Source organism: Ricinus communis, chromosome 2 (assembly GCF_019578655.1).
Source record: "Ricinus communis isolate WT05 ecotype wild-type chromosome 2, ASM1957865v1, whole genome shotgun sequence".
In the NCBI taxonomy this organism is placed as follows: Eukaryota; Viridiplantae; Streptophyta; class Magnoliopsida; order Malpighiales; family Euphorbiaceae; genus Ricinus; species Ricinus communis.
In genome coordinates this window covers 25,803,715-25,811,938 of record NC_063257.1, presented here as the reverse complement: position 1 = coordinate 25,811,938, position 8,224 = coordinate 25,803,715, and the positions used below count along the sequence as shown (strand labels likewise).

At 37.0% G+C, this 8,224-nt stretch overlaps 1 non-coding gene across 1 annotated transcript; it reads right to left on the bottom strand.

Moving 5' to 3' along the window:
- Nucleotides 1–7,719: 7,719 nt before the first annotated feature.
- On the bottom strand, nt 7,720–7,827 carry LOC112534616. The gene has a single exon (XR_003078892.1). It is a non-coding gene; the product is annotated as a small nucleolar RNA R71 (small nucleolar RNA).
- Between the last annotated feature and the right edge of the window lie 397 nt (nt 7,828–8,224).

Genomic DNA, 8,224 nt, shown 5'->3' with positions numbered 1-8,224 from the left:
TAGATTTACTAATGACTAAAAAGCTAAATTCTAAATGTAATGCGAAAATGAATGAGAGAAAGAATAATTAATTAAAGAAAGCAAATCCAAAGGACATAGACTAGTTGGTAACCAAGGAGAAAGCAGTTGTTGAGTCCGATTATTGCAACCCAGTGGACGGATTTTAAACTAAATTCGGTTTCCCTCTAGAAACTGAATTCCTAAACCTAAGAACCTAAAGTTAGAATCTCTTCCTAACGATTAATTATTAAGTTAACCTTAAGCTTTAATCCACCTCTATTAAGCTTTGTTAATTCTTAATCCGGCAAATTAATTGACCTTATCTCTAAGTGAAAATTAACTTGTTTTTACAATTAAATTTCCAAATTCAATTAGAATTTCTCAATTACTAAAAGAATTCTATGAACAGTAATCAACAAATTCAATGTAAAGAACTAGATTTTTATTATTAATTGCAAAACGAATATAAGAAAAGAAAGCTCAAACAATCTTAACAATTCAGAACAAAAGCCAACATAGTAAGGAACCCCAATGGATTCAATCAATCTAGCTACACATGTTCATGTCTAAAACAAATAAAAATTCAATTACAATGAAAGAATAGAGAAATCGAAACATGTACACCCTTTTCTCTAAGATTGGATGAATAGCTCAAAGCCTTGATCTACACTGCAAATGATCACCAAAATGCTTCTTGAATTGCTCCAAAACTCCTCTTCAATTAAATCCAAAGAGTCACGAATATGACGTCAAAAGGTGGAATCAGTCTCCTGGAAGCTGCTTTGGAATGTCTGAAATGCATCTAGAGAAATTACAGAGAAAGATGAAAAGTCAAAATCACATAAACTTTTCTCTTTACTGGCTCATTCAATTTTATACTGTGCGCTAACATGGGCGTGTCCATAGCCCGTGCTCCTCAACACGGGCCTTGTCCAGGCCGTATTGGTCTCTAAATGATGAAATGAACTGAATCTAGCAAGGGCGTGTAACACGGGTCATGCTCTGGAGCGTGTTATTCTCGAAAATCGTGTTGCTTCAAAGTGCTTAAGCTACATGGCGTGGGAATTTGTACACGGGCTCAAAAACGGGCTATGCTGGCACGACCTGAGCATGGGCCATATTGACTTTCTAAAAGTCAACCTAAGGTCAAATGCTTATGATTACATATGTTTTCGCCTAGAATTGATCTAAAATTGCTGGAACACTGATGATGGACCTATAAAAACCCCTGGAATATAAAAGGACACAAAACACGTTTGATCTTGGAATAGAAACACAATAATTACTCATAAAATGCATAATAATATGCAAACAAACATGTATAGAACTATGCACATCAAATCACCTCACACTTAAGCTTTTGCTTGTCCTCAAGCAATTAATAACTCAACTCATAAAAATGTAGTCAGCAAGTCCTCAAAGTTCATGCCCCTAGGCCACAACAAATAGCATTCAACACATCTCAAAAGAAACTCAATTGTAAGTTAAGTTGCAGATTATTAACAAAGAATGGAGATAATATTAATGCATGAATAACTTAAACAACAACTCAATAACAAACATCAAAAGCCAATGTCTCACACGGACATTCAAATCACTCAAAGTGTGTATAAGGTGAAAAACAAATCCCTTAAAGCAAATGCACAAAACCCGCTTATCATCAGCTTGCTCATAAAAAACCTATCTCTGCTACTATGAATAAATGAATATCAAAATCAAAGGGTCTTTATAAGAGTTGTAATGGGGCTAAGGTATGGAAATTTGGGAAAGAAGTGTGAAAATGCTGGAAATCCTTGCAATAAACAACAATGTATGCTCAAAGGATTAAATGCCCAAAAATAGAAAAATTATTCACTAAATCCTCAATTTGTAGAATAATGCTAAAAGATACTATAAATCTAATAAAGAGATAAAGAAATAAAGAATTTTTTATTTTTATTTTTATTTTTATTTCTTTAAGAAAACTGAACTAGCAGCTTATAAGAGAATTGTTGCATGCAATTGAATAAAGTAAAGAGCAAAAATATAGTTTGAATTGAAGAGAGCATCTAAAATATCAAAAGGACTTAGTTAATTTATCAACATAGCAAATAGCATTTTAATCCCAAATAAGAGTGAGTAAATCACAAAAATGCCAGCATAAAGGTAAATGAAAGATGAAATGAAAAGGCTAAAATGTAAAGTGTGAAATGGTGTAAAAATGAAGAAAGGGGTAAAGGCTCAAACATGGCTAACTAATGGAAACATAAAGGGTAGGCTTTTAGCCAAGTGTGGTGAATCCTAAGTTGTCAAATCATCTCATATGGTATTCACAAATTCATATAACCTCAACAAGCATTACAAAGCAAGTTCTAGAAGCAAAGCCAAGTACAATGCACACTCAAACAAGAAATATAAAGAGCATATGTATAATGAATGCTAAAAGAGGGCTCAAAATCTCACATTTGAAATGTGGCATTAATTGCAATTGGTTCTCAACATCTTTAGGGATGCCTGAGCATGGGCCGTGTTGACTTCCCAAAAAGATCAAACGCCTCTAATTACGTCCGTTTTCGTCTAGAATTGATCTAAAATTGCTCCAACATTGATGATGGACCTATAAAATCTCCTAGAATACAAAAGGACACAAAACACGAGTGATCTTGAAATAAAAACACAATAAATACTAAGAAAATGCACAATAATATGCACGCAAACATGTGTAAACCTATGCACATCACTGCCATATGGGAAAACTTGCTAGACAGTGAACGGTCCTAACTAACGGCTCTTTAGCTTCTCAAGAAAGAGTCAGAGTCGTGAGTTATAAAATAACATACTATCCCCAACTTGGAACTCCTTAGTGCTCCTTAGCCTCTTGTCATGCCACTTCTTGGTACGCTCCTTGTAGATTAAGGAGTTGACATATGCTTGGTTACGCCACCCATCCAACTCATTAAGCTGCCATTGTCTATGTTTTCCTACATTAACAACATCAAAATTTCAAGTTTTCAAAGCCTAGGATGCTTTATGCTCAAGTTCAACAGGCAAATGGCATGCTTTCCCATAAACTAGCCTATATGGTGTAAAACCATTTGAAGTATATTAGTCCGTCCTAAATGCCCATAAGGCATCATCTAGCTTCTCCACCCAATCCTTCTTACTCAATCCTATAGTTTTCTTTAAAATCCGTTTCAAACCCCTATTAGTAACCTCCATTGCTCACTGGTTTTTGGGTGATAGGGTGTAGAAAACCTATGTGATACACTATAGTGTTTAAGCACCTTTTCTAACTAGGCATTACAAAAATGAGTCTCCGTGTCACTAATAAGAGCTCCAGGTGTCCTGAACCTAGCAAAAAGTCTTTTGAGGAATCTTGTAAATACCTTAGCATCATCAGTGGGAAAAGCTTGCGCTTTGGGCCACTTAGAGAAGTACTCAATGGCAACCAAGATGTATTTATTACCATAGGAAGAAGAAAAGTGTCCCATGAAGTCAATCTCCAAACATCAAAAATCTCAACAGCTTAAATGCTCATTTTGGACATTTCATCATGAGCAGAGATGTTACCTGATCTTTGGCATGCATCACAAACTTCAACAAATGCTCTAACATCCCTAAAGATCGTCGGTCAGTAGAATTTAGAGTCTAGCACCTTCCTAACTGTGTGATTTATAGCTTGATGACCTCCTGTTGGTCCTTCATTATAATGCCTCAAAATTTAGAGCATCCCCTCCCCAGTACATATCGCCGAATAACCTCATATGCACAAACTTTGAATAAGAAAGGGTCCTCCAAAATGTAGTATTTCAATTCAGAAAAGAATTTCTTCTTTTGCTGAAATGTCATATGCTTCAGAAGGATTTTAGCAACCAGATAGTTTGTAAAATCAGAAAACTAAGGTTTATCAGAATTAACCTGAACTCAGCATAAGAAGTTATCCAGAAAATTATCATTAATCGCACTCTCATCAAGCGCCTCCAAAGTCGGGTTTTCTAGCCTAGAAAGGTGGTCTGCTGCCAAGTTCTCAACACCTTTCTTATCCTTGATCTCAATATCGAACTCCTATAATAATAGAATCCAACGAATGAGTCTAGGCTTTGCATCATTCTTACTGAACAAGTACCTGAGTGTGGAATGGTCCATGTAGACAACAGTCTTTGATATCATCAAATAAGATCTGAACTTGTCAAATGCAAAAACAACAGCTATAAGCTCCTTTTCAATGGTGGCATAGTGCTCCTAGGCATCAGTCAATGTCTTGCTAGCATAGTAGATTGGTTGGAACTTCTTATCTCTCCTCTGTCCTAAAATAGCTCCAACTGCAAAATCACTAGCATCGTACATAAGCTCAAACTGCAGCTCCCAATTAGGTGAAACCATAATCGAGGCTGTGGTTGGTTTCTCCTTCAACAACTCAAAAGCCTGCAAACAATCATAAGAAAATACAAAAGGTACATCCTTTACAAGCAATTGAGTTAAAGGTCTAGCAATCTTAGAGAAGTTCTTAATAAATCTATAGAAACCTGCACGCCCTAAAAAGCTCTTAACAGCCTTAATTGAACTAGGTGGGGGTAATTTAGCAATAGTATCCACCTTGGCCCTATCGATCTCCATCCCCTCATGTGAAATTTATGTCCCAGCACTATACCTTCCCTAACCATAAAATGACACTTTTCCCAATTAAGAACTAGGTTAGCATCCACACAATGCTCAAGCATGTGTTCTAGATTATGTAAACAGTGAGTAAAGGAGTTACCAAATATAGAAAAATCATCCATAAAAACCTCCATGGATTCCTCAATCATATCATGCAAAATCATCATCATACACCTTTGAAAAGTCGCAGGTGCATTGCACATTCCAAATGGCATCCTCCTATAAGCAAATGTACCATACGGGCAACTGAAGGTTGTCTTCTCTTGGTCCTCAAGTGCAATGAGAATTTGGAAGTAACCTGAAAAACCATCTAGAAAATAATAAAATATATGCCTAGACAACCTTTCCAACATTTGGTCAATAAAAGAAACGGGAAAATGGTCCTTTCGAGTGGCATCATTTAGCCTCTTGTAATCTATACACACTCGAAAGCCCATTATTATTCTAGTCGGTATAAGCTCATCCTTCTCATTTTTAACCACAGTCATACCTCCCTTCTTGAGAAGCACGTGCACAGGACTAACCCAGGAACTATCAGATATAGGGAAATCAAACCTGCATCAAGAAGTTTAATTACCTCCTTTTTAACCACTTCCTTCATGTTTGAGTTCAGTCTGCACTGTGGTTACACCACTGGCCTGAGTAAGCAGTAGCTAGGACTAATCCTAGGAATGTCAATAATTTTCCAAGCAAACACCTTCTGGTACTTCCTAAAAGAGGCCAAAGTCATCTCCCTCTCCTTGGGTGTCAAGTCTGCTGCTAGAATGATAGGCAACCTTTGTCCTCATCCAGATATGCATAGTTGAGATGCTTTGGCAGCTCTTTCAACTCAAGGACTGGTGGTTTCTTGATATGCATAGTTTTACACATGTTTGCTTACATATTATTGTGCATTTTCTTAGCATCTATTGTGTTTTTATTCCAAAATAACCCATGTTTTATGTCCTTCTGTATTTCAGGAAATTTTATAGGTCCATCATTAGTGATTGAGCAATTTTAGATCAATTTTGGGTAAAAATGGATGTAACCAGAAGTGTTTGACCATAGGTTGACTTTTGGGAAGTTAACATGGCCCGTGCTAGAGCCCGTATAGAAAATCCAAGGCTGTGTAGCTTAAGCACCTTGAAGCAACACGATTTCGAAGGGTAAGACGCCCTAGAGCACGACCTTTATTGGTTAACATAGGCGAAAACACGCTCATGCTAGGATCAAGAGCACGGTCGTGTCTGTGACACGGGTCAGAATACACCCTTGCTCGATTTAGTTAATTCTGTCCTTTGGAGACCAATACAGCCCTGACACGGGCCAAAACACGCCCGTATTTGCTTATAGTATAAATTGAACGAGTCAGAAAGAGAAAAGAGAGTTTCGGATCGGCAGTTTTTAACTCTTCATCTTCCTTTGTAATTTTGCTAGACGCGTTTCATGCATTTTTAAAGTGGCTTCCAAGAAACTGATTCCACCTTTTAACATCAGATTCGTGATTCTTGGGATTCATTTGAAGATTGAAGAGGAGTTTTGGAGCAAATCAAGAGGCAATTTTGGAGAGCAACTACAATGTAGATCAAGACTTTGAGTTGTTCATCCAATTCTAGGAAAAAAGATGTATATGTTTCAATTTCTTTATTCTTTCATTGTAATTGAATTCCTATTTGTTTTAGACATGAACATGTGTAGCTAGATTGATTAAACCCATTGGCCTTCCTTGCAATGTTAGCTTTGTACTGAACTAGTAAGATTATTTGAGTTTCCTTTCTTGTATTCTTTTTGTAATTAATAATATAAATCCAGTTTTCATTACATTGATTGTATTGATTACTATTCATAGAATTCTTTTAGCAATTGAGAAATTCTGATTTAGTGTGGAAATTTAAATGCAAGAATAGGTTAATTTTCACTTAGAGGTAAGGTTAATTAATTTGTCGGATTAAGAATTAACAAAGCTTAATTGGAGGTGGACTAAAGCTTAAGGCTAACTTAATAATCAATCTTTAGGAAGAGATTCCAACTTTAGGTTCTTAGGTTTAGGAATTTGGTTGTCTCGAAAGGAAAACGAAATTCAGTTTAGAATCCGTCAATGGGTAGCATAATCGGACTCAATAATCTGTTATCCTTTGTTTGATTGCCAACTAGTCTAGGTCCTCTTTGGATCTGCTTTCTTGTCTTCATTATTCTCTTTGCTCATTCATTCTCGCACTATATTTAGAATTTAGTTTTTAGTCATTAGTAAATTTAGAAACCTCCATTATTAATTTTAGGCTAGATAACAAAGAATGAAGTAGTAACTCTAAGATTTCACTTTCCTGAGGGATACAATATTTTAATACTTGTCGTTGTGCTAGGCTGCATCGATAGGTTCACTTCCTTAGTTGTAGTTGCACAAGCATCGCATCAAGTTTTTGGCACCGTTGTTGGGGACTTTGTTTGAAAACTAGAGTGAACTTTGCTATTTGTTACTTTAGTCCTTTTTCTTTTCTGTTTTTCTCATTACTTTGCATTTAGTTATTCATTTATTTATTTGTTTGGGTTTTTGCTGCCTTGTTCATTTCAGGTAGTTTATGACCAAGAGTTCTAATCCTGCACCAGTAGACCCTCCGCTCGAACCAGACCAATCCCTTAGGCAGCTGAGGAAATGATTAGACATGGAGGAGGAGCAGATTGAGATTCCTGTCTATACACTAGTTAATATGGGAAAGGGCAACAACAACATCGTTGAAGCAAAAAGGAGGATGTACAAGTTTGCTAGACCTTCCCTCCGCACACCAGTATATGGAGGCCACCTGTTGCAGCAAATAATTTTGAAATTAAACCAAATTTCATTCAGATGATGTAGCAGAGTGTACAGTTTGGGGGCTTGCCCAGTGAAGATCCTAATGCCCACATCACCAACTTCTTAGAGATTTATGATACCTTCAAGATAAATGGAACTAACAATGATACCATTTAGCTTAGGCTGTTTCCATTTTCCTTGAGGGATAGAGCAAAGAGATGGCTATAGTCCCTACCAGCCAACACCATCAGCACCTGGAGTTCTTTGGCTGAGAAATTTCTTTATAAGTACTTTCCTCCTACTAAGACTGCAAACATGTGTACCGATATTTCTTCTTTTGTGCACTTTGATGATGAGAGCATTTATGATGCGTGGGAGAGGTACAAGGACTTGTTGAGATATCGCCCACACCATGGTTTGCCATTATGAATACATGTGCAGACTTTTTACAGTAGGTTGAACTCAGTTACGAGGTAGATGGTAGATGCAGCTGCAGGTGGGGCCATCAATAGTAAGATGCCAGAGCAGGCCCAAAACTTAATTGAGGAGATGACCATGAACACATATCAATGGCAGTCTTCTAAGAGTAGGCCAAGACGGCAAGGAGTGGTGAAGCAGGTAGATTTTACATCAGCCTTGGCAACTCAGGTGGAGCTTTTGGCGAAGAAGATCGACCAGCTCCAAATGCCAGTCAATGCAGCATAGCTTGGCTCCGAGTTTTGTGGTGGTTCGCACTACAGTGCAAACTATAATGTGAGAGGTATGTTTGCTTCTTCTTCATTTTCTTCTGCTGACCTTGAACAAGTTGATTTTATG